Raw genomic sequence first — 27,998 nt, forward strand, 5'->3', positions numbered from 1 at the left:
CTTTCATTTGGCAAGCCCTGTGAGGCTTCTAGAAACTTCTTTCTGGAGGGAAACATTAACATGAGCTCAGAAAGATGTTTGTATCTGTTTTCAGACCACTCTCTTCCTCTCTCTGAATAAACGCAGTGCTGATATAATGGAACTTTAGAAATAGAAAGGCACATGACGTGCAAATATCATGCAAATTACACTCGAGTATCTCCATTCCGACACCAACCCTGGGGATCAGTGAGGGTGAGAACCTGCCTTTCCTTCCCCATCCCTCCTTCTAGCTAAGACCACCAACCAGCTGCAAACTGAAATGTCCATTGGAAAAGAGTGTGTATAAATCCTTGAGTTTTATGTATTTGGCCCCATTTTGTCGTTCAGCAAATTCACCAAATCTACACCATGTTACAAAGCACCGGGGGCACAAGGCAGATTGGGAAGCACAGTTTTTTCGGCAAATTCATTCCACAAATTTTAGGGAGCACCTGCCGTGTGCACGACACTATTCAACGTGCTATGGAATACGGCAGTTAACAACGCACACAACGTCCTAGTCCTCCTGTGCTTATCACGGCTTCTGATGGGGGGGGAGCTGATACCAGACGCCTCGAAGAGGAGCTCAGAGAGGGTCCAACCCCTCTGTCATTTGTGTTTTATTCCTGGTTTTCAAAACAACCATATTTCAGAAGGGGGAATTCTCCTTCTGAAAAGCATACAGAAAGGAAATAGCTTAAAAATAGGTCAAGGCCTAAATGTAGAATATAATCACAGAGTATATTGGATAGCCCAGACAGTCCCCACAGAATTTCTCTAAGGTCACAAGTAGATTTCTGAAAACTCACCACCCGCCCCCGCCCCCCCCCACCCCCCCACCCCCGCCGCCCTGCCCCACCACAATGTGCCTGCTTGGTTGAGTTTTGCATCATTAATGTCCCAGGCACAAGCCGCTGAACTTAGTTGAAATGCAGAAAACAAACTAATGAAATGACATATTTAGGAAGCATTTATGTAACTCTGGGTAAGCAGTGAGGAGATGTACATATACATGAATTTACTGTTATTTTTCCAGGGTCTACAGACAGTGACACAGTAAAAGTCTATGATTTTCTGAAACTTTTCACACTAAATCCAAAGATTACAAGGCCTTCAAAGGGGCATGCATTCTGTTGTTTTCTCCATCTGTCACCTCACCGGTTATCTGACTGCGTTCCAATCTTTTTCACTGGGTTTCATTTTTTAACCTTGTTAAATGTTTTTGTCTAAAAAAAAAATGAAAAGTGTCATTTTCACATTATCCTCTACTCTCGACAGGCATGAAAGTATGTGGATGAATGCTATAGTGATAATAATCGTGATGAAATCACTAAATTCTACTCCCGAAACCAATACCACACTATATGTTAACTTGAATTTCAATTAAAAAAATAAATAAATAGGGGCGCCCGGGTGGCTCAGTCGGTTAAGCGTCCGACTTCGGCTCAGGTCATGATGTCACGGTTCATGAGTTCGAGCCTCGTGTCGGGCTCTGTGCCGACAGCTGGGAGCCTGGAGCCTGCTTCGGATTCTGTGTCTCCCTCTCTCTCTGCCCCTTCCCTGTTCGGGCTCTGTCTTTCTCTCTCTCAAAAAAAAATAAACATTAAAAAACATTTTTTAAATAAATATAAAATAAATAAATAAATAAATAAATAAATAAGAAATCTCGAAGGCTTTAAACACACACATACACATATGCCATTCTAAAGAGTAATAAAGTGATATCTATTTGGAACAAGCATTAGGCCAGGAAGAAAAAAAAAAAAAATCACAACTGAACTTTCGGTTTATTTTTTTCCCCGGTGAGATGTTAAAATGCTAATTTCATTTTCTCCCTTCCTATATGTGGCACTTTCTCAAAATATCCATGAAATGCTTTTAGACAAAGATTGAGCAGGAGAACGAGATACAAATTTCCATCCCCCCAGACAGAGATACATGTTTCCATTGTAGGGAAGGATTAAACATTTTGAAACTTGTGAATCATCTTTAGAATTTCTACAGGGGAATTTTACCTCTTCATCCAAAGTAAAAGCCACTTATCTCCTTTGGTTTCCTGTGACAGATTCAGAGGCATACGCAGATATACAATTTCCAGGCTCTGGTTAATCTTCTTCCAATAGTTACGAACAATGGGCTAACGGGCGTGGGTGTTTCTCCAAAAATTATTCATGCGCAAGGCAGCCCAAGGCTTCAGGGAAAACTAGAAATGTTTTATGGATTAGAATAGGACTGTTTTAAAATGCTAGTACCAGGTGGAATGCTATTTCTGCAACAGGGCTCTGTCCATTTCCTTTGGAAAAATATATTCCAAGTAAAATGGCTCTTCCAAGGAAAGGCACCTTGATCTGCAACCTTTCAGCACACAAATGAGTTTACCAATAGCCATATGATAATCATTAAGGCCTTTTAACAAACGATCTGTTTGAAAAAGACAGATTAAATCCTCACAGCCCTTTCTACAATGTTTATTTGCTTAAAAGCGCTTCTGGAAGTACAAATAATAACTCTTTTGTGAAAACCCCCAAGAGAAGTTGAAAAACTCGAACAAATGCATTACTTAAAAAAAGAAAAAAACCTACCACTCCCTTCAACCCCTCCAGAAAATGAATTTCAGTGTGTTTGCTGAATTATCTTGAACCTGAAACCTGTGTTTGGGTATCCGTCCCCAGGCAGAGGCTTATAGTTACAGAACTTGCACAATCATACGATTATGTCGCAAACGTGGAGACTTTGTACAGTGACATTTTCACTTTCTAAATGACCCATATAACATTCAGGAATTATAAATGTGTTCGTATATTTTTTAAATACACAAAGTTCAACCGGATTGCGGAGAAGAAGGAAAAATTGTTCCCGTCCTGTACTGGGGCTAAATATGACAGGAACATTCCGGTTTTACAATACAATATTTTGGCTTCGAGCACAGCAGAATCAGAACGCAGTGTAAGTCCAGAAAAGCTGACACACAAAACAATTCTCATTTGGCTCAGGGTTCTCAAATGTCACGATATCTCGAGACCCGCTATCCTTTTTGGTCTCTAATATACTCATATCCGCCTGATGTCTCCTGACTTTGATTCCTAAAAGCCAGGCACTGTCAGCATGAATCATAAACTTCTAACCCCCTTAAAGCTCCAGAAGGCAGTGGATCCGTACGGTCTTTTTAATGGTCAACCAGCTCTTACACTGGGGAACCCAGATCGCTTTTTAAGGAATTTGGTATCAACCGTGATTCCAACACATTTGTCCTGTTGTGTGAATTCTAGGTTGTTTTTGTTTTTGTTTTGTTTTGTTTTGTTTTTGTGTTTTTGTTTTGGGGTTTTTTTGGGGGGTTTGGGGGGTTTTGTTGTTTTTGTTTTGTTTTGTTTTGTTTTGTTTTGTTTTTAGAAAAGGCAGTGGGACTCTAAGGCAGAGTGAGTTGGGAGAATCACATTCATCCTTGCTCTGAAGGAAAGTGTTTATTTGCCAGCGAGGAAAGGCAAACACGTTTTTATATTAGGAAAGCAGACTAGTCATTTTCAAAGAAAAATGACTACAACCATACCTGTAGAATGTTTCTGTGCAAATGCACTAATTTTCTAACGCCTGCATGCTGTATATAATACATTTGCCTGTATATTAGGAGGAAAAGCCAGGCTGTTTTCCCCATGTACAATGCAGCTTGGATGGCTGGGAACATAAGCCTTCCGTACATTTTTTATACTGTACATATTTGTATATACTAACTATATCTCCATGTATGAACACAGATTTTGTTATATTTGCCTGTTTCTGTTTCCTACCAAACTGGCCCACAATGGGGATTCTTTTGTACAGAAAAAAAAAAAAAATATGCTTGTAATTTTTTTCCTGGTCATTCTCTTTCGATAGCTAATGAAAGAATGAGATTTGACTTTACAAAGAAATTCTAAGACCCAAGTTTGTCTGTCTGCATGAGTCCCGTCCAACTGCTGGATCTAGGGAGGAACCCGCGTCCTAACTCAGAGTTTTCCTTTAAAGGCATGCTTTACCCCTTGGGAAAACTGCAAACTCATCCATGTAGAATTATCCTCTTTGTATTTGATCTAATAGTGCCTGAAAAATTTTTTAATGTCTTCTTAGAGGAAGAATTCATAATTGTCGAAATCTGAAACATTAGCTTAATTTTGTTTTTATGACCTCGCAATTTTTCTCCTTACTTATCCGGTTGTTGTTGTAACGGGGCCCCAGGCCGTTCCTGACATCGGCGTGTTCTTCTTCTGCATTAAGGATGTTTTTAAAATTACAGAGATTATTGAGCCAACAGGCTGTTTTAATCAAAACCATGTTTCACTTGTTTTTGATGATTATAAATTGTCCTTGCAATGAAAAAAAAAAAAAAAAGTTTTCTGCTAGGAAAATTATACCACCCTGTGGCCAAACAGATTCATCACAGATAGGCAGGAATCCGTGCCCACTTCTCCAGGATCTCGAAAATGCTTCCCTTGGCTGGCCCTTGGCTGACTACTCCCCATCATCCTGAATGCTAGGACTCAATGCAGTCACTATTTGCAAATTTCCAAAGGCTTGGCCAAGTTGTCACTGCCCAAAGACAAACAACCCAGCTGGAAATGATGGCTTTCCAGCTTGGGAAAAAAAAAAACAATGCAGGGATTTTCAGAAAAGGTGCTCCTGCCTTTGTCCCTTGGTGCCACCCTCCTGTCATCTCTCCTAATTATAAACAATCTGGTCTTGATATCACATATAACTTAAACCAGGTCAAAAGGAACATTCAGATCAGCCCCTCGCTGAATAAAAATGACTTCGTTCGGGTGCACTTAAGATGTATGTCTGTGTACGATGCTGCGGCATTGAAATTATCTCTACGAGGAGAGATTTTTTTAATACAGTTTTACCACTAGAAATAAATTCTGATGGTGGAGATGAAGAAAACCCTTAAATTATGTCGCAAAAGCCATTATTTTTTACATCTCAAGAGTTGGGTTTTTTTTTTTAAGAAAATCATTCGACTTTGAGAACTGTAATTAAAGCCCTAAATAATAGATGCTACTTTTTTTAGCTATTCTGAAAAAAATAATGATGCCCTCGCCAAGGCTATATGGAGCCCCTCATTTCCATCAGAAAGGTTTCTATAAGCGTATTATTTACATTTTTACACATGATAACTCTTTCCTTTGGGAGAAAAAGGATGTCTTTTTTTTTTTTTTTTTTTTTTTTTTCCCACTCAGCAGTGGAAAATAGACTGTTTCCCATCTGAAACCTTACCGTAATTTGCATCAGGAAACCCAATGGCCAACATTGAGTACTTGGGTGTGTTCCATTATGATTTTGCTGGAGGCTGTCCCTCATTCTAATGCTGCAGATATTGAACCACCTTTGTGACACCCAGCTGATACGGTAGAACACACAGACATCCCTCTCACCACCATTAGCTTTTGGCAAATGGCTCCATTTCCATCAATGCCGACTTCCGCTTTGGCCAAGTGAGACATGAAAAGTAAAAGAGAGAAGAAGAGAAAGAAAGAAAAAAAAAACAAAAAACCATACAGATGCACTTAAAACACGAAAAGAATTATTTATATGATAAAAATATATTTAGATTTTCAAAGCACAAGACTGAATAGAAGTGCTCTTTTTATGCTTTGTGAAGATGTTACTGTTAAATGTCTTTCTACATCAGGCTTAATAAATCTCTAATGACATTTGATGGATTGATTTCTGCCTATGTGTGTTTTTTAAAGATGGCAAGAGAGGAGAGAGGCAAGGGAGAGGGAAAGGAGGCAGTGGAGGAACGGCACTGACCCCCGGGGAGGCCAAGCGAGGAAATTATTGGGCCTCCCTCTTGCTTACACCTGCTGACCTGCTTCCAGTATCTACCCTCATCCCCAACAGATTTTTTTTTTTTTGTTTTTCACAAATGCCAGCACCCTTGCTTGGTTTCTCAGCTGCCTTCGCATGCTCTCAAATCCGGTCAGCTTGTGCCTGTGTAATTTATGATGTAATCTCAACGGAGGCAGTGGGTGGCTGTCTCACAAATTCAAGGATGAAGGCAGAAGGCAGACATGATTGAGATGGCCCGGCCTTCTCTACCTCAGAGCGATGGCCCTGCTTAACACTCAGTTTCCCTATGTCCTCCCTCCATTTCTTTTAATGTCCTGGGAGAATTGGAACATGTTTCACACACGAGCTGCCCAAGCAGATGCTGATGCCCCACCAGAAATGATTTGCTGCCTGTGCACAGCCAGCTCGCGGCCTCCGTATCGTGTGGCTACATGAGACGCGTGCTCATTAAATTATGATGACTATCCTATCACCTGTTAACTCCACCTCATTGCCATGGCCCCATGTCTGAGCCGTAAACTATGAGAGCCCAGCGAGAGAAGCAAGACAGGTGGGGAGAGGGGAAGCAGCGAAGGCAGGGTGTCAGGATAAGCAGTCTGGAGCAAACCAAAGGGTTCTTGGTCTTCCTTCACTCAGTGACTGTTTACTGGGCACCTATTAGGTGCTACATCCGAGGGTTACACCGATAGTCGTGATGATGGTCACGAGAACAGAGTCTAGAGTCAAATGGTGTTAGGAATCCGGGCTCTGTTATCTATGTGTTATCTCTATGATCTAAGGCCGGATCAACAGAAGAACAGAACATTATGACAGGATGCGGGTGGGGACGCCAGGGGCTCAGGGGTGGCCCCCAACCAAGCTGAGAAGTCACGGAGGGTTCCTGAAGAAGTGACACTGAACATAAAGGTAATTTCTCAAGGAGCATTAGAAGAACCAGAAGTACACAAGGATACATCCCTGAACTTCTCCCTTCCTCCTTCCAATCCATGCACGGGTCCTACTGTTTCTAACTTCAAAATACAACTCAAGTCTTGTTCACTTTGCAATCATCCTAGATTTCTGTGTTGGCCTTCTAACTGGTCCTTAAGCCCTCTGTCCTCAAATCTGCACTCTACCCTGCAGCTGGAGTGATCTCTTAATAAAGTAAAACGGACCCCGCCATTCTGCTCCTCAAGACCAAAGACGGGCACGCCTTTTCTTTGCAGGGTCAGATAGTGAATAGGTTTGGCTTGGTGAGCCCTGTGGCCCCTGACCCGACAACCCAACTCAGTTACCGTGGTGAAACGCAGCCATAGACAATAGTTAGCCAAATGGGCATAGCTGTGTTCCCATAAAACTTTATTTACAAAAACAGGCAACAGGCTGGATTTGGCCCATGGGCTACAGTTTGCTGACCCCCGCCCAAGACCCTCCAACACCCAGGATTTCCTACGGAAACAGGCCTCAAGACGAAACGCGAGGAGAGTTTACGTGGGAGATGAATCCAAGAAACGCCAAGAGGGGAGTGGGGAAGGGAAACGGGAGATGAAAAGATGTCAATAAGATAAAGGGGCCTTAAAAACAATGACCCCCCTGTGCAATGGCGCGAATCCCGCTGGGAACTCTGGGAGCCAGGGCAGACCATCTCCTCAGTGACTCTGCCTACGGAGATGGGAACTGGGGTATTTATGCACCACCTTAGCTCAGTTATTAGTGCAGGGCCGCTGCTGGGTAAGGGGAGGGGGCAGGGGGCCTCAACTCCCCAGAACTTCCAACCAGCCCAAAGGTTGGAAAAGGTAGGCTTCAGCAGCCAAAGACCACCCCAAGGCACAGAGTCACGTGGGTGGAGTTGGAAATAGAGATGAATGGCAGGCAGGGAAGGACCGATGCCCAGGGACACGGGCAGGCTCCTGTCACAGCCCATCTCACTCAGAATAAAATCCAAACTCCTCCCCAGACCCGCCCGATCCGTCTCCTGCCGGCTCCCCGACCCCATCTTCCCCCTTGTGCGCCCAGCTCCCGCTACACTACCTTCCAACGGTGCCTAAAAGACACCACGCTGTGTCCTTACATCCCCAGTGTATCAGCATTGATACTGAATCCTCTGAAAGGTGCTCCCTGAGCCCCCATCGGGAACACTCTCTTTTTACTCCGGAGCCCCAATCCCGTACTCCTGTTGTGTTCATTTGCATGATGTCAGTTTCCGCCACAGGCCACACACGTGAGGGCAGAAATCAGCGTGTGTCTTGTTCACATATTCCCAGTCCCGGGTGTGGCCCAGTCCCACACACAGTGGGTGTCCAAAAAATATTTCTTAAATAAATAAATGCTGTTTTCCTGGAGATCTGGGGACACCCCAGCCACTATCTCTGAAATGCTGCCTCCCTTGCCCCTGTCCACTCATTGCCTGAACCTTCCAAGATCTACCCCTTTCATTCTACCCCCAGGGCAGCGAAGCATTTCTTAAGGACTTTTTGGCCTCAAAGACTGTCATCTGCTAGATCTTGGAACATGCTATTGAGCTCTCCCACCCTGCTGGAGTGCCAGGGGCCTCAATGAGTTTCACCTGACTTAGCTGGAATGGTCTCCATGAGGAGCAAGGAAAGGAGGAAGTCAGGAGTGCAAGTGAGTGTGCTTGCTCTAAAGCCAGTGGACTCAAGGCAGAACCTCACTAGTCCAAGTGCAGAAGCCAGACACAGGCAAGTCCTGAAGAAGGCAAGACACAGCTCCCAAGCTAAGAGGGGTCAGGCTGGACGAACTGAGGTCCTTCGACAGTCCCAAATGTATCCAATGTGTCATACATCTTGCTCAGTGCATATCTGAATGCATATTCAACAAACTGGCCATTTGAAACCACCACGGTCCCGGGGCGCCTGGCTGGCTCAGTCAGTAGAGCATGTGATTCTTGACCTAGGGGTTGTGAGGTCAAACCCCATGTTGGGTGTAGAGATTACTTAAAAATAAAATCTTAAATAATAAAATAAAATAATGAAAATTTTGACAAAATGAAAACAATATAGCCCCATTGATTTTATTAAGTGCGTGTATTGCCTTTTCAAAATTAAAGAACAAATGAAGATAATAGAGTAGGAAAACTAAAAGATGAAGGAATGTACCTGTTAGGCATGAAAATATACTGTAAAGCTGTAATAATTTTTAAATGCCTACTGGCACAACGGTGAACAAACAACTCAGTGAAAAACAAAATAATTCCCAGGAATATATTAAGCATTTAAATAAGAATTCAGCATATTATAAGAGTAGAATTTTTAATTTGTAAAGAAAAAAAGTGCATTAGGGGCGCGTGGGTGGTTCAGTCGATTGGGCACCCAACTTTGGCTCAGGTCATGATCTCTGATTCATAGGTTCAAGCCCCACATCAGGCTCTGTGCTGACAGCTCAGGGCCTGGAGCCTGCTTTGGATTCTGTGTCTCGCCCCTCTCTCTGCCCCTCCCCTGCTCATGCTCTCCCTCTCTCTCTCTCTCAAAAACAAATAAATATTTTTAAAAAGTGCATTAACAACAAATAAAATGTTGTACAATTGGCAAATTTCTCAGGAAAACAACTAAGTTAAATATCTCATATTTATTAAATTATATTTCCGATGAATTAAAGAATTAAATCTAGAAGTGAAATCCCAAAACCAGAGGAAAATATAGGTCAATACTTACCTGATATCAGGCAGAGAAGTTATTTCCAGGTACAAATGCTAAATAAGAAATTATAAGGGTGCCTGGGTGGCTCAGTCGGATGAGCATCCGAGTTCAGCTCAGGTCATGATCTCACAGTTCGTGAGTTCGAGCCCCGTGTCAGGCTCTGTGCTGACAGCTCAGAGCCTGGAGCTTTCTTCAGATTCTGTGTCTCCCTCTCTCTCTGCCCCTCCCCTGCTCGCGCTCTGTCTCTGTCTCTCAAAAAGAAATAAACATGAAAGAAAAAAAATTTAGAAATTATAGAAACTAAAATTCTAGGAGCAAGAAAAAAAAACACCATATATACAATGAAAAGTCACAAATGGGGGGGAATTATTTGAATTAATACATGGTTAATTGTTTTAGCATAATTAGTGATGTAAAGAGTGTTTATATGTCTCTAAGAAAATAAATAAATATCCATATAGAAAAATTTTGGCAAAATTCATGAGCCAATAGGATGCAAATAAAGAAATATAAATTTTCAATGAACACTTAATACAATATCAAGTAACAGTAATAACCAAAGAGACATATATTAAAACAAGGAGAAATCATTTGCACTTAGTCAGCTGACAAAAATAAAACATAATGTCTCCATTATTGGAGAGAGCTCAAGGAAAAGACATCCACGCATATTGCTGCTGGGAGCAAAATGAATAAGAACTTTCTGGAAAATGATTCAGCAGTATTTGTCAATTTCTCTAAAAATGTGCATGCCCTTGGGTTAATTACTCTTCTAGAGAGTTTTCCTCTGAAAATAAGTGAAGATATACAGAGATTTATTTAATACAAATGTCCACTCATAACACTGGTTATAATTGTGAAAAATTGGAAAGAACCTAAGTGTTCTTAGGTGGAATTAAATGAATTATGGTACACCTATGTGGTAGAAAAATACACAATCACAAAAATTTGTTTTAAAAAAGCAGCCACAGGCTGATTCAGGATGTAAAGCTCAGAAGTCAACACTCTGTCCTACCAACAAGCAAAAAGCTAAATAGACTGAAAACATCAACAATTCTGCTCGGATCCATAAGAGAATAGAAGACACAGGGCAAACCTCTACCCCCAAGATTGAAGGAACAGACACAAATACAGGGAGTAGAGGTCTAACAGAGAGGAGACTCGGGTCAGAAACCACCATGGGAACCACTGTGGGGACAGGACAACTAAACTGTAATAAGAAGTTTCTGGAGGCTCAGTGCAGACAACTCTGACACTTAAAAACCCTAGGAGGACCCAGCCATGGAGGGGCCCTCACAATGTTGTGAGATTTACCTCCAGGAGCTCGACCAGATTCCCACAGTAAGTATCAGAGAAAAGTCTTGAGCTTTCTGCAGAGGAAAGGAGCAAAAGAACCATTTAAAAATACACCACGTGACGCCTGGGTGGCTCAGTTGGTTGAGTGTCGGACTTCGGCTCAGGTCATGATCTCAGGGTTGGTGAATTCAAGCCCCACGTCAGGCCTGCAGCTGTCAGTGCAGAGCCCGCTTCAGATCCTCTGTCCCCCTCTCTCGGACCCTCCCCCACTTGTGCTCTCTCTCTCTCAAAAATAAATAAACATTTACAAAAATAATTAAAATAATAAAAAATAAAAATACACCAGAGCACTCTGTTCTTCTTAACAACTCCTGCCCTCAAGACAGACTAGTTAACCAGAGTCTAACCTGCTGGGGTATTCTCAGAACCTAACTGACCTGAGGAAGAGAAACACCCAACCCCAAGCTGCCCAAGCCTTCCTACCCCACCTGAGGTGGGGGAATGGGGGAAGACTGAGAAATTCTTGTGAAGTTCACAGCCCAGAGGCACAGGCTCACCAAAACACTGACACCTAATCGTAGGACTGTAGACCAGTCCCCTCTCCCCACACCTCGCCACCACATTACTAATGCCCTATTTACAGTAGGTCCTTTCACCCAGTACATCATGTCTGGCTATTAAGGAAAAATGATAAGCATCTCAAAAGGCAAAAAAAAAAAAAAAAATGCAGTTTGAATAGACCATCAGAACCAGATATAGCAAGGATATCAAAATTACCAGACCATGATTAATATGCTAAGGGATATAGACACCTAGACACCGTGCAGGAATACATGGGCGATATGAGGAGAGAGATGGGAATTCTAAGAAAGAACTATGTTACAGATTTTAAAAAAAGGCAAAACACTGTAATGGAAATGAATAGTGTCTTTGATGGGTATATTAGTAGACTCAACATGGCTGAGGACAGAATCTCTGAGCTGGAGAACATACCAATAGAATCCTCAAAAACTGAAAAGCAAAGAGACAAGGACTGAAAAAAGGAAAACAAAACAGAGTATCTATGGTCTGTGAGACAACCACAAAAGGCACAACACACATGTAATGGGAATACAAGAAGAAGAAGAGAGAAAATATTTGAAACTGTCATGACCGAGAATTTCCTCTAATTAATGTCAGCCACCAAATTACAGATCCAGGAAGTCTACGAAACAGGATAAATGCCAAAAAACAAAAACAGAACAAACAAAAACTAGGTAGATTATCTTCAAACTACAGAAAGCAAATATAAAAAAAAATAATAATGAAAGAAGCTGGAGGAAAAAAAACACTTTACCTCAAAGTGAGCAAAGAATTGCTTCCAACTTCCCTTCAAAAACCATGCAGTCGAAAAGAGTGGAATATTTAAAGTGTTGAGAGAAAAAGACAAAAAACAAAACACCACCAACTTAGAATTCTGTACCATGATAAATTATCCTTCAGAGTGAAGGAGGAATAAAGATTTCCTTGGACAAACAAAACTTGAAGGAATTCTTTGCAAGAAATGTTGAAAGAAGTTCTTTAGAGAAAAGGAAAATAATCTAGGTCAGAAACTCAGACCCACATAAAGAAGGGAAGAATATCAAAGAGAGAATAAGTGAAGGTAAAATTAAAAATTTATTTTTCCTATTCTTAATGATTTAGCAGATAAGTTTATTCAAAATGATAATACTCAAAATATATTTGGTTCTGTATGCTTATGTGCATATCACACACACACACACACACACACACACGTGTGTGTTTGTATATGAGAAAAATGAATGATAGCAATGATCAAGGGATGAAAGGGAGGAATCATAGCTATCTCATTATTATAAGATATTCACACCACTCATGAAGTGGGATAGTGTTACTTGAAAGTGGATTTGGATTATTTGCAAATATATATTGCAAACTCTAGGGCAATCATTTTGAAAAGTAAAGAATAATGACTGATGTGCTGAGAAAGTGGAGAAAATGAAGTCATACGAAATACTCAGTTAAGCCCACAAAATACAGAAAAGAGTAAAATATGAAAATTGGGAAAATAAAACCAATAGAAAACAGTAACAAATATGGTGACTATTAATCCAACATTATCAACAATCATTTTGCATGACAATGGTCTAAACACACCAATTAAAAGACACTGTCAGAGTGAATTAAAAAACATGACCCAGCTCTATGTTGTTTGTAAGAAACCCACTTTAAATATAAAGACATCTATAGATTAAAAAGAAGTGGATGGAGGGGCTCCTGGGTGGCTCAGTCCATCGAGCGTCTGACTCTTGATTTCAGCTCAAGTCAGACTCTGTGCTGAGCATGGAGCCTGCTTAAGATTCTTTCTGTCTCTCCCTCTGTTGTCTCTCTCTCTCTCTCTCAAAAATAAAAATTAAAAAAGAAAAAGAAGTGGATGGAGAAAAATATACCATGCTAACATTAATCAAAAGAAATCGAGAGTAGCTGTAATAATTTCAAATAGAACAGACTGTAAAGTAAAGAAAGTTATAAAGGATAAAGAAGGGATAATGATAAAAGGATTAAAATCTCTAAAAACACAACAATTCTTAACATATATGCACCACACAACAGAGCATCAAACTTCATGAGATAAAACTGATAGAAATGCAAGGAGAAATAGATTAATAGATGAATCCACCTTTATAGCTGGAAACTTCAACACTCTCTCTCTCTTAGAAATGGAAAGATCAAGCAGACAGAAAATTAGTAAGAATTTGCTATAGGCAAACTCAACAACACCATCAATCAACTGAGCACAGTTGACCTTTATAGACTACTTCATCCAACAACAGCAGAATATATATTTTTCTCAAACTCACACGGAACATTAGCCAAGATAGACACATTCTGGGAGACAAAACATATTTTACCAAATTTAAAAGCATAGAAATCATGCAATGCCTGCTCTAGAAATTAAATAGAATTAAGCAAGAAATCAGTAACAGAAAGACTGCTAGAAAATCCCAAAATATGTGCAGATTAAACGACACACTTCTAAATAACACATAGGTCAAAAAACAAATCTCAAGAGAAATTTTAAAATACTTTGGACTAAATAAAAATGAAAACACAACTTATCAAAATTTGTGGGATGCAGTGAAAGCAGTGCTTAGAGGGAATTTATAACATTGAATGAATAATTTAGAAAAGAAGAAAAATCTAAAATCAATAACCTAAGTTACCAATTTAGAAAACTGGAAAAAAATAAATTAAATATGAAGTAAGCAGAAGAAGTAATAAGAATTAAAGCAGAAATGAGTGAAATTAAAAGCAGAAAATCAACAGAGAAAATCAATGAAACCAAAAGCTGAAAAGATCAATAAAATTGATAAGCCTCTAGCTTACCAAGGGAAAAAAAAGACACAAATTACTTATATCATAATAAAAGGGAAAACATCACTACAGATCCCATGGACATAAAAAGGATAATAAAGTAATACAATGAACAACTATATGCCCACAAATTTGATAACCTAAGTGAAATGGACCAATTTTTTGAAAGACACAATCTGCCAAGACTCACACAAGAATAGATTATCTAAATAGACCTCTATTTATTACAGAAATTGAATCAATAATTAATAACCTGCCAAAACAGAAAGTATGAGGCCCGGATGGATTGACTGGTGAATTCTACCAAATATTTAAGGAAGAAATCATACCAATTCTCTACAATCTCTTTCAAAGAATAGAAGCGGAGAAAATCCAACATTATCATTCTATGAGGCCACATTACCCTAACACTGATACTAGACAGAGACATTACAAGAAAAGAAAACTATAGATCAGTATCTCTCACAAACATATATGTAAAAATCCTCAGTAAAATATTAGCAAATCAAGTTCAAAAATACGTAAAATGAATTGGACACCATGACCAAATGGGATTTATCCTGGGTATGGGAGGCTGGTTCAACATTCAAAAATTAATTAATGTCAACAAGCTAAAAAAGAAAAATCACATGTTCATACCAACGGATGCAGAGAAAGCTCTTGACAAAATCTAACACCCATTCATGATAAATACTCTCAGTAAACTAGGAACAGAAGGGAATTTTCTCAATTTGATAAAGACTATCTACAAAAACTTGCAGCTGACATCAGACTTAGTGGTGACAAACTTGAAGCTTTCCCTCTAAGAGCAGGTACAAAGCAAGGATGTCCCCTCTCATGACCTCTTGTCAACGTCATTCTGAAAGTCCTTGCTAATACAATAAGACAAGAAACGGAAATAAAAAATGTATACAGATTGTGAAGGAAGACATCAAACTATAATTGTTTACAGATGACGTGATTGTCTATGTAGAAAACCTGAAAGAACTGACAAAAAAAAAAAACTCCTGGACGAAGTGACTGTAGCAAGGTTGGAGCATCCAAGGTTAACAAGCAAAAGTTAATGACTTTCCCATGCACCAACACCAAACAAGGGGAATTTGAAATTAGAAACACAATACCACCTACATTAGCACCCCCCAAAAATGAAATACTTAGGTGCATAAAACAAAATACGTACAAGATCGACTTGAGGAAATCTATGAAATGCTCATTATCCTGAAACAAATATTTCACTGTAGGTTAACTAAAATTTAAATTAAATAAATAAATACACAAATAAATAAATAAAATGAAATCAAAGAAAAACTAAATAAACGGAGAGATGTTCCATATTTATGGATGGGAAAACTCAATATTTTAAGATGTCACTTCTTTCCAACTTGGTCTGTAGAATCAAGGCAATCCCAGTCAAAATCCCACCAAGTTAGTTTATAGATACTGACAAACCGATTCTAAAGTTTCTGTCTAGGGCAAAAGACCCAGAACAGTCAACACAATACTAAGGGAGAACAAAGTTGGAGGACTGAGGCTATGTAATTTCAAGACTTGCTCTAAAGCCACAGTAATCAAGACGGTGTGAAAGAACAGACAAGTATATTAATAGAACAGAAGAGAGAGCCCAGAAATACAGCCCTGTACATATAGTGAACTGATCTTTGACAATGAAGAAAAGGCAATGCAATGAACAAAGACAGTCTCTTCAATAAGAGAATCACCAAAAGTCCACATGCAAAAAAGTGAATCTAGACAGAAGGTACATGCTTCCTAAAAACTAACCAACATGGATCATATGCCTACATGTAAAATGCAAAATTATAAAATTCCTAGAAAGCATTGTAGGGGAAAAATCTAAATGACCTTGGATATGGTGGTGACTTTTCAGAGACAACATCAAAGACATGATCCATGATAGAAATAATTGATAAGCTGGACTTCGCTACAGTTACAAACTGGACTTCACTAAAATTAAAAACTACTCTACAGAAGACAATATCAAGAGAACTAGAAGATGAGTCATAATCTGGGAGAAAGTATTTGCAAAGGATTGTTGCTCAAAATATACAAGAACTCTTAAAATTCAGCAATAAGAAAGCAAATAACCCAATTTTTAAAAATGGGCCAAAGACCTTAACATACACTTAACCAAAGACGGTATACCGATGGCAAGTTATCAGGGAATTGCAAATTTAAACAACAATGAGACATCGCTACACACTATTAGAATAGCCAGAACATTGACAACACTATAGAATGTTCTGGAACATTGACAACAACGATGCTGGCGAGGGTGTGGGGCAACAGAAACTCTCCTACTTTGCCGGTGGGAATGCAAAACCGTAGAGCCATCTTGGAAGACAGTGTGACAGTTTCTTACAAAACTAAACATACTCCACACCATACAATCGAGCAGTCATGCTTCTTGGTATTTTCCCCAAAAGAGTTGAACACTTTTGTCCACACAAAAACCTCTACATGGATGTTTACAACAGCTTTATTCATGGTTACCAAAACATGAAAGCAACCAAGATGTCCTTCAGTAGGCAAGTGGAAACTGTGGTCCATCCGGACAATTGAATATTACTCAGCACGAGAAAGAAACAAGCTAGCAAGCCATGAAAGGGTATGGAGGAATCTTAAATGCATATTACTAAGTGAAAGGAGCTAATTTGAAAAGGCTACAGGCACCCTTTCAAGTTGGCGACATGGGTTTCACTCCATTTTGTCTCTTGAGCCCCCAAAAGCAAAAATATTTACTATCTGGCCGTTCCCAAAAAGCATTTGTTGACCCTCATTACACTGTCACTAGATTGTAGATTCCTGAGGGCAGATTCACCATTGTATCCCCAACTTCTAAGACAGCCTGTCATGGCTTACACATCACAGCTGTCCGGGATGATATTTGCGGAGAGAATCAATGAACGCATGAATGAGTCCTAGCTAATACCCTAACATATACTATGTATTGATGCTGACCTAGTGAGTAAAAGGTAACGCTGAGAAGCGTCCCAATCCTCCAACAATCCCAGGAGGTACCGACTCATACCCCATTTTACAGCTGAGAAGACCCAAGTTGCCCCAAGCACAGACCCCTTGACAAGGTGGACCTGGAATTCACATCCAAGTTTGTGATATGGGAAGGCCACACTCTTGTAAGCTCCTAGCATGAGCTTTGGCAAATGGCAGGCCCTGTAAAATGATGGTTTGTTACCATAAAGTAATCATTGGGCCTAAGTTCTGTGATGTGAGCAGAAAGTGTCCCAGGACTTCCAAGAGCCAGCAGTGAAGTCTGGAGAGCTGTGGGATGAGTAACAGAGAAGAGACACTTCTCCACCAAAGCAAGTGTGACAGGCAAAAATCTTTGAAATATGAACTGATGTCTCATCTGCCCCTGAGTTATCCCGTCCCCCCTTTGGTCTGCTTCCCAGTTTCCAGAACTAAGCTCCTCCTGCCCCGAAGGAAATGGAAAGAATTTGAGAAAACACAAGATGTTCTAAGATGTTTCTTGCACCCTCAGCTACGCCTGCCCGCCCCCATCCCTTGATTGATTGCCTTTGATGACTCCCTATGGCCCTGGTATCAGTCCATTGGCCTCAGCTGGCCTGAGACCCTGCCTGCCTAGGCTGGCTCCTGCCATCCCAGGACACTCGCTTCCTCTGGCACGTTCAAACGGGGGGGCCCTTCAATTTCAGCACCCTCCAGGCACTGTCTGGCCTCAGCATCTCTGCACATGCTCTCACCCTACCTTCTTCTCTGACCTCCAGTCTAGGAAAAGTCCTGCTCTCTGGTTGCACCTACGATGTGTGCACCTGCGACAACATATACTGCCTGCTGACCTGCCACCATGCCGGAGAGTAGGGCTCGTGCCCAGCACCATGGCCCGTGGCCATGGCGCGGGGGGCACCCGGTGAAAGTACGTTTGGCACAAATAACAAAGGCCCTGTCGTGGTCTCCTTCCATGTGCTTTTGGATTTACTCTTCGCTGCACGATAGAGAGGAAAAGTGTGCCGTGCCTAGGGTAGAGACGGAGACACAGGGACCCAGCAGGGCTGAACACCATCTTCGAGGCCACATGGCGGGGTGAAGGGAACCTGAGACCCTAGCCTGATTTCATACGCTGAACTCCTGTGGTATTTCACACGGCCGCCTCAGCTTGCGTCTGTGTCTTTTCCCGCCTCCTTCTGCACCTTTGTTCTTCCGTCCACACCCAACCTGCAGGCCTTAGGTGGAGAGAGAAGACGTATGATATGATATATGATATGCATAATAGTATATTGATATATGATATGTGATAATATATAGCATATGCTGTATTAATAATCCTATATTACCTCTAACGTGTGGTCTCTACAACACACATTAATACTTAACCATTTCTGAGCACTTACTCCGTATCAGGTAGCTGACAGAAATCACCTTTCTTAATCTTTACCGTTGCCCTAAAGTCAGCATTCTCCACAGGGTGATACCACTCCTGAGCGAGCCAACATGGATTCGCGGGGAGTGAAAAATCTTAGCTGTTACAACGCCTTGTGCTCCTCCAAAGCACCACAGTATATAATAAAGAGATATCCTGCGCGTCTGTGGCATTAGAATTTCACGGGGAGGGAGATGATTCGGGAGGAAAAAGTCCAAAGAAACTTCTTCAAGGGGGCAATTTAAAAAAAAAACACCGCCCTAAACTGTAAATGTCCACGTTAACCCCCCCTCCGAGTGCAGCCCCAGAGAGGTGAGCCCACTCCCCCAAAGTCACACAGCTAGCAATTTGTGGAGCAAAAATGCAAACCCAAGTCTAACGCCGAAAGCCAAGCCCCCCGATTGACCTTTGAAAGCCATCTCCCGACACTAGGTCCGCGGTGGCGGCAGGAAGGTTGCGGGAAGTGTGGTCCTCCGACTGCTGGCCACAGCGGCACGTGGGGCCTTGCCAGAAATCCAGAATCTCAGGCCCTTCCCCAGGTCGGCTGCGTGAGGACCCGCCGCGTGCCCAGGCGACAGTCTGCATGCTCCCGTGTTAAAGGAGCTGGGATTCCCGTGGTCACCGGTGAATGACCCTCACCTACCTCGAATCGCAAGGAGACAAAGGCACCTACAATTGTCCCTCATCGCGGGTCCCCGGGGCCCAGTCAGAAACTCCCTTGCCAGACTAATTACACTTCAGGGTGTCCCGTGACTTGCTGGGTTCCCTGAAAAAGAAAGAAAAATGAAGTTCTCTTTCAGGTTTTCGGGGTAGATGATGTCAACTATTTACAGAGCACACATCCTTCTGGAGGCGTTCCATTCTCTGCCCACTGATCAGGGCACCGTCAATCACGCCCGGACGAGAGAGCCCGTCAGCCCTTCTCAACAGACGCTACCTGTCACGTCGGCTCAACGATGCACGCCTGCAATGCTGGGGACACAGGGAGAGCGAGAGTTCTGAAGGCAGGCCCATGGAAGGAGGGGCTCCAGGGTCGCACGGGACCCACCTTTGGGGAACAGGACAGCTCGAGGCTGTCCGTTCGGTGAGGTTGCAGACAGAAGGTGGGAGAGAGGCCTTCAGGGCCCAGGGGACCAGAGCTCCCTCATCGACCGCGTTTCAAAAACCCGAGCGCGCATCAGAACCACCTGCAAGGGCTTGTCGAACCACAGGCGGCTGGCCCTGCCCTAGGGTCCAGCGGTTTCCGGGGTTCAGCGGGGCCTGACCCAGAGCATCCTCCCAACTGCTGGGGGGGTACGGCTGTTCTCAGGCCCGCACTCGGAGAACCGGGTCTGAGCTTCTGCTACCTTTTGTGTGAGCCTTGTGCCAGCAGCTCTGGCATCACCCAGAAGCTTGCTCAAAATGCAGAACCGTGGAACCCCAGCCACTGAACAGAATCCACGTTTCAGCAAGATCCGTGGTGAGTAACGACGCACTTTCACTGTGGGGAGACGCTGGTCTGGACCCAATTACACATCAGAATCCTCTGGAACAGCCATTAAATGCAGATTCTTGGGGCCAGCTCTGGGCCTAAAGAATCGGAATACTTGAGGGGTATGAGCAAGGAAATAATGTTTTTTGTTTTTTGTTTTTAATTTTTTTAACGTTTATTTATTTTTGAGACAGAGAGAGACAGAGCATGAACGGGGGAGGGGCAGAGAGAGAGGGAGACACAGAATCGGAAGCAGGTTCCAGGCTCTGAGCCATCAGCCCAGAGCCCGACGTGGGGCTCGAACTCACGGACCGCGAGATCGTGACCTGAGCTGAAGTCGGACGCTTAACCGACTGAGCCACCCAGGCACCCCGGAAAGAATGGTTTTTTTAAGCTTATTTATTTTTTGAGAGAGAGAGCAGGGGAGGGGAGGGGCAGAGAGAGAGGGGGACAGAGGATCCAAAGCAGGCTCCAGGCTGACAGCAGAGGGCCCGATGCGGGGCTCGAACCCACAAATCGCGAGATCGTGACCGAAGCCGAAGTCAGACTGAGCCAACCAGGCGCCCCAAGGAAATAGTATTTTTAAGGAGGGACTCAAGAGAAAGCTCAGGAAGTCAGCACGACTGGTCTAACCAGCACTCACTAAACTATTGGGGTGATGCAACACGTACCTATCAACCCAATGCCATCATTCAGCTACGTAGAAACAATACACATCTTATTATGCTAATTCATTGTGACATTACAAAGCATCACAAAACACTTAAAGCATTTTATATATACATATACACACATACATATATATATACATACACATATATACCTATATATTTACTTATATGTAATATCAGTATGTTTCTACCCACCGCCATAAAGCTCTTTTTTTTTCTTTTTTTTTAATTTAATTTTTTATTTTTTTAAATTTACATCCAAATTAGTTAGCATCTAGTGCAACAATGATTTCGGGAGTAGATTCCTTAGTGCCCCTGACCCATTTAGCCCATCCCCCCTCCCACAATCCCTCCCGTAACCCTCAGTTTGTTCTCCGTATTTATGAGTCTCTTCTGTTTCGTCTCCCTCCCTGTTTTTAGATTATTTTTGTTTCCCTTCCCTTATGTTCATCTGTTTTGTCTCTTAAAGTCCCCATATGATGAAGTCATGTGATTTTTGTCTTTCTCTGACTAATTTCACTTAGCATAATACCCTCCAGTTCCATCCACGTAGTTGAAAATGGCAAAATGTCATGTTTTTTGATTGCCGATTAGCACTCCATCGTATATATATACCACACCTTCTTTATCCATTCATCCATCAATGGACATTTGGGCTCTTTCCATACTTTGGCTATTGTGGATAGTGCTGCTATAAACATGGGGATGCGTGTGTCCCTTTGAAACAGCACCCCTGTAACCCATGGATAAATGCCTAGTAGTGCAGTTCCTGGGTTTAGGGTAGTTCTATTTTTAATCTTTGAGGAACCTCCATACTGTTTTCCAGAGCGGCTGCACAGCTCGCATTTCCACACCGCCATTAAGCTCTTGCCCACCCCTCACTGGAGACCATTGGAAGCCACAGCTGAATGTTCCCAGGGAGACTCAATCACTTTGCTTAAACCCCTTCATTTAATCTTTACAACAACCTACACAGTTGGAATCATTCTCCCATTTTACAGATGAGAAAGCTGAGGTCCAGACTGAGGAAGAAAGCAGCCCGCAGTCACCAGACTGGCCGGTGGCTGCGTCAGTCTTGCAGCGTATGTCTGACTGGGTTGTCGGAGCCCTTCCCCGCGACCCTATCAGCCTGGGGTCTCCACATACAGGGGTTCCACACAAGGGACCTCCCAAGATGAAGGTCCAGTCAGTCGGGGCTCTGAGGCTCTCACTGCTGCTCCTACTAAATCCTCGGTCCTGTGACAATTTTTAGGGGCACAAAGATCATTGAGGCTTGATCTCTGCCCTTGAGGATTTCATCTACATATAAATAGGCCATTTCGATATCATCATCACATAATGTGCTTTAAGTACTAAGCCGAGGTACGTGGGGTGTGCCAGTCGAGAGCAGGGGCAATGAGGAGCCTCATGTGTCCCTCTGCTTTCTCCATCATGACTGCCACCTCCTTCTCTCACTTTGACTCCCGAGTGGTTGCATCATTTCTCCTCTTATCACCTTCCGGTGACCAAGCAGCCAGGGGGATCCTTTGAAAACAAAGGATCAGATCACGTCTCCTGTGCTCAAAACCCTCCAGTGGCTCCCTCTTCACTGAAAGTAAAATCCCAAGATCTCACCACAGGCTACTCGAGCCCACGCTCAGTATATACATCACCTCCCACCTCTGTTCTCTAACCACTCCTGGCTCCTTGCCCCCCTTTCCTCACACCCAAGTCATCCCATCACGGGGCCTTTGCACTGACGATTCCTTCTGCCCAGAACACTCTTTCCCCAGGTGTGACTTGTTTCCACACTTTATTTATGTCTCTGCTTTTTTTTTATTTTTAATGTTTATTATTTTCGAGAGAGAGACAGAGAGAGAGTGACAGAGAGCAAGCAGCGGAGGGGCAGAGGAAGACACAGAATCCAAAGCAGGTTCCAGGCTCCGAGCTGTCAGCCCAGAGCCTGACGCAGGGCTTGAACCCACTAACTGAGAGATATCATGACCTGAGCTGAAGTCAGACACTTAACCGACTGAGCCACCCAGTAGCGTCCTTCTTAACTCCTCCCCCTCTATTCTCCTAACCCCCCTTAAATTTTCCTTCACAGGACACATCACCACCTGCTATGATTTTATATAGTTATTTGTTTACATCAGTGGTCTGTAACTGGGCAATTTTGACCCCCAGGAGACACCGTGAGATGTTGTTATCGTCAGGACTGGGGGGGTCCCTACTGGCATCTGATGAGTAAAGGCCAGGGATGTTGCTAAATGTCCCACAGTGCACAGGACGGCCCTACAACAGAGAATGACCCAGCCTCAAATGTCAACAGTGCTGAGTCTAAGGACCACAGTTTACATGTTGACTGTCTACATGTTGTTCAAGACAGTGCTTGCCACGCAGTAGATGCTCAGGACGTATTTGTTGTATGGATGAGTGAGTGGGTGAGTGGATGGGATGGATGGATGGATGGATGGATGGATGGGATGGATGGATGGATGGACGGATGAATGGATAAATGAACAGCAGCTCAGTCTAAGAGCTCAAAAAAGTAATAACTCATCCCTCACCTCCTCACCTCCAACTTCTATCCATCCTTCAGATCTCAGTTTTTATGAGCCTTCTTTGATTCACTCCCATGCACACGCACACACACACACACACACACACACACATACACGCACACACCACAGTGAGCTTCTCCTGGACACACCTCTGACAGCTCTTCTTCTTTCCTTAGCAGCATTGATCCAGAAGGTGATAATTATTTGTTTGGTTGTCTGCCCCATGCTGCCTCCTTCACTCAACTATAAATTCAGTAAGAGAGCTGTGTCACCCATTAATCCCCAAAGTGCCTGGCAGAGTAACCACTCCCTACGTTTATTGAATAAATGAAGATAATTTAGGGAAAAGAGCTTTGAAATATGGCAATAAATATATCCATTCTACAAATGAATTTGTGGATTAGTCATTAAAATATTAATTTGTTCAGCTCGAGATATAGAAATAGGAGAAGATATCTTCCCTGCCCACATCCTCTGAAAGCAGCCTGGGCCTCAGTGTCTCTTTTCCCCAGAGAAGAATGAATAAGCCCTTGTTTTCAAATAGAAGATGCTAGAAGGATCTTGATTGTCCAGAGAGAGAACCTTCAAGGGGTGGGGGAGGAAAGCAAGGTACCAATGGCCCAGTCCTAGGAACCAAGGGATGGAAAGCCGATGGAGAACTGAATCAATCTGGCATCTCCCCCAACCTTCCCGAAGGGGCTTTTCATCTAGTGAAAGCGCTGATGTGGAAACTTCTAGTTTTCTACAGCTGGATGAAGGGTGCTGTGGCTTGGCCACTTTAGCAAAAAGATCCTATGTTCAAACTTGGAAAAGGCGAGCCACCTGGCTTTGAGGGAATAAAGAGCCTTTGGCCAGCAAGTATCTCAGTTTTGATCACAATGCAATCAAGACCAGAGGCCCATTTCCATGGTTTCTAGAACCTTGAAGCTTTGCTTAAGTCGAAGGTGGGGGAAAAAAATCCCCTCCAAGTAAGACAGAGTAGAAACATCCCAAGTGAGAAAGCAACAACATCCAACAGAAATATAATGCAAGCCACATACGCATAAGGTTAAATTTTCTAGTAGCCACGTTTAACAAGTAAACAGGTGAAATTAAATTGAATAATATATTCCACTTAACCCAATATATCCAAAATACCATTTCAACATGGAATCAGTATTAAAAATGCATTGAAAAGTATTTTCCATTCTTTTCTCCTCATTCTAGGTCTACAAAGTCCAATAAGTGTTGTGTACTCCCAGCATATCTCGGTTTGGACGAGCTACGCTTCAAGTGCTCAGCAACCACCTGTGGCTGGTGACTCCTGAATCTGACAGCTCGGTTCTATTGGATGGGAATTTGTAATATACCTTGGGGTCTTTGTTTCATATGAGGTAGCATCCATTTTCCCTTTTCTACTAGTAATTGTGCCCAAATTTGGGGGGGGGGGGGCGGGGAGGTGGCTAACTCTTCAAATTAGTTATCTATTGCTGGTTGTTAGGTCGAATTGTGTCCCCCAACCCTCCAAAAAAGATTTGTTGGAGCCCTAAGCCCCAGTACTTGTAAATGCAATCTTACTTGGAAATCGGGTCTTTGCAGATGTAATCAATTTAAGATGAGGGTGGGCCCTAATCCAATGTGACTTATACCCTTATTTTTTAAAAAGGGTAATTTGGACACAGACACAGACATGGAGGCACAAAGGAAAGATGATGTAAAGAGACACGGGGGAGATGGCCATCTATAAGGCAAGGAATGCCTGAGGCTACCAGAAGCTAAGAGATGGGCCAGGACCAGATCTTTCCCTAGAGGCTTCAGGGCAAGCATGGATGTGCTGACATCTTGATTTTGGACTCCTGGCCTCTGGCGCCCTGAGAAAATAACTTCCTGACACTCTGAACCACCCAGTCTGTAGGACTTTGTTATGGCCACCCTACAAAACTAACATCCCACATAACAAACGGTCCCAAAATTTAGCAACTTGAAACAGCAAACATGTATGATCTCACAGTTTCAGTGGGGCAGGAATCCAGGCGTGGCTGAGCCGGGTCCTCTGGCTGACGGCCTCTCACAGACTGCAACCAAGGTGTCGGCCACAGCTGTGGGCTCATCTCAAGGTTCCAATGGGGCAGGATCCACTTCTAAGTGAAATCAGTGGTGGGGGCAGGATCGGTTCCTCATGGGCTGTGGCAGTGAGGGCCTCAGTTCCTCATTGGCTATTGGCTGGAGGCCTCTGTCAGTTCATCACCACGTGTGATTCTCTTTGGGGTAGCTCACACACGATCGTTGTTTCGATGCAGCCAGCAGACAAGAAAACAAGAGACTGCCACAAGACGGAAGCCAGTCTTCTACAACAAATACCAAAGTGATTTCCCCTCACGTTTGCCTCATTCTCTTCATCAGAAATGAGCCATTAGGTCCAGCCACACTCAGGGGGAAGGGATCACACAAAGACATGAACACTGGGAAAAAGGGGCCATCTCAGAAGCTGCCTCCACACCATTTCAGACTTCGCCAAGGGGTAGGCAGGGGTGAGGGCTGCTCACACTCTTTCTCATCCAAGAGAGACTTGATTCACCCCTACGTCCCCAGAGCTGACCCATTTCCTGTCCTCCCCCAGCCCAGTGCTTCCCCTGGTGGTTTGTCAATTACCCTGTGTATTTCAAAACTGAAGAGTCGATTTTGTTTCTTGCTTCCATCAAACTCTGATAAAGGGTAGGACAAATTTTCTTTGTTAGAAAAGTAATAAATTATAACCCTTGAACCCAAGTATTATAAAGCAAATGCCCACCTGCTCAATGGATGGGTGGATGGATGGATTTAACTTTCTGTGTGACACGCCCACCAATCCTAATCTTTTTCATCTGCCCAAGAAGTCTTGATATCAAGGTCATGATATCATTAAGCTTTCTTTTTCAGTAACACTTCTTGGTTTTTCTTTACTTAAAGCAGAATAGCAAAAATAGTGGATGTGTATTTGTGAAAGTGTGTGTGTGTGTGTGTGTGTGTGTGTGTGCGTGCACGCACATGCGCATGTGTGTCTTCGTTCACATTTATTGGCTTTCTTAGGTATTCTGAAAATTAACCAGGCCTGCTAAGGGACACTAGTAAATATTTGGTCATAAAGTATCTTCAGAGAACAATTTTCTGAGTTAACCACACCCGATAAAATCCCCTTGCATCACTGAAAGTCTTGTCTGGCTGTCAGGCAATGAGATCGTTTTATTGAAAAGACTCATGATGTAGTGAACAAAAGCTTAGGAAATAAACTCTAATCCCCAAAGGAACAGTCGATACAACTCTACTCACACTGAAATATTCAATTTATGGCCTATATTGAATCCTATGTCTATAATTTACTGCCCTAACTACAAAAGAGTTCTTTTAATACAAACCAATTTCAATATATTTTACTATTTTCCTTGCCTCTGTTAAAGCAGAAATAACAAATTCTGCTGAAAGAGCAGAAGGACTAATGCAATAAAGATTCCCAGGGATGCATCCTACAATCCCCTACTTTTCATCAGACTCTAACTGGGTACCTAAGATTGTGTTTGGGCATTCTTATTTGTAACTGGCTTCCCAGGTAGGTCTGATATACACCAAAGACAAGAGCTCTTAGGAAACAACATGCATTTATTCAGTAAATATTTATAGGGTACCTACTATGTGCAAGAATCATTCTGGGTTCTGGGGACACGGCAGTAAGCAAACTAGACAATAAGGTCCCTCTCTTTGAGTAGATGGCATCTTGGAAGGCAGAGAGAAAATAAACAAGCAAAATATACACTATGAAGAATGCTCAGGAGTCAGAAAAGTCCTCACGAAGGTGATAGTGGGGCAAATATCTGAAGGAAGTGAAAGAAGGGAGTAGCTCATAGATCTGGAGAAAAAATAACCAGGAGGGGTTTGGAGCAGAGGAATTGACCATCTGTCTCATATTTTTAAAGGATCCTTCTGGCTGTATTTAGAATTGACGCTGGGTGTACCAGGGAAAGGGGGATATTAGGTAGATAGTAATTGCTGCGAACCTAGTGAGAGGTGATGGGGGTGGACCAGGGTAGTAACTGAGGATGTAGGACGAGATGATTGAATTTTTTAATACATTTTAAAGTTAGGACAATAAGATTGCTCTTCCATTTGATTTGGATTATGAAATTGTTAGCACTCTGGACTCTGATTTGGATTATGAAATTAAGACAGGCTTTAAGGATGACTTCAAGGTTTTATCATGAGGGACAAGAATCATGACGTTATCATTTTCTGAATAGAGAAGACGGGGGGAGAATTACATTCACAGAATGAAGATTCGGAGCTCAGCTCTGGACATGTCAATGGTGCATATGCTGCATATGTCAACGGTCCAATGCTGCATAATCAATTTCCCCAAAACTTTGTATCTTAAAACAACAAATATTTATTATCTTACAGTTTCTGTGAGTCAGGAACTTGGAGAGCATAGCTGGATGGCTGTGGTTCATGGTCTTTCATGAGGTGGCAGTCAAGATATCAGCTGGGGCTGCAGTCTTATGTGAAGGCTTGCCTGGGGCTGGAGGGTCCACTTTCAAGATGACGCCCTCACACTGCCATTGGCAGGTGGCCTCAGTTCCTCACCATGTGGGTCTCCCCATAGGACTTGTTGAGTGTTCTCACATCACGGCAGCCAGCTTTCCCCACAGTGAGTGATCTGAAAGAGGCAGGCAGAAGTCACAATGCCTTTTATGACCTAGTCATGGAACTCAAACACTGTCGTTCCCATAATATTCT

At 42.7% G+C, this 27,998-nt stretch overlaps 1 long non-coding RNA gene across 2 annotated transcripts; it reads right to left on the reverse strand.

Moving 5' to 3' along the window:
- Positions 1-980: 980 nt before the first annotated feature.
- Positions 981-27,912, reverse strand: LOC132670189 (uncharacterized). Of its 2 annotated transcripts, XR_009606516.3 has the most exons (8): positions 27,661-27,912; positions 19,211-19,333; positions 18,267-18,370; positions 10,794-10,849; positions 9,495-9,532; positions 5,269-5,476; positions 2,037-2,224; positions 981-1,247 (listed from the first exon to the last, which is right to left on the reverse strand). It is a non-coding gene; the product is annotated as an uncharacterized LOC132670189 (long non-coding RNA). The 2 variants fall into 2 exon arrangements; XR_009606520.3 differs by lacking the exon at positions 9,495-9,532.
- Positions 27,913-27,998: the final 86 nt, after the last annotated feature.

Source organism: Panthera onca, chromosome A3 (assembly GCF_046562875.1).
Source record: "Panthera onca isolate mPanOnc1 chromosome A3, mPanOnc1 haplotype 2, whole genome shotgun sequence".
Lineage (NCBI taxonomy): Eukaryota > Metazoa > Chordata > Mammalia > Carnivora > Felidae > Panthera > Panthera onca.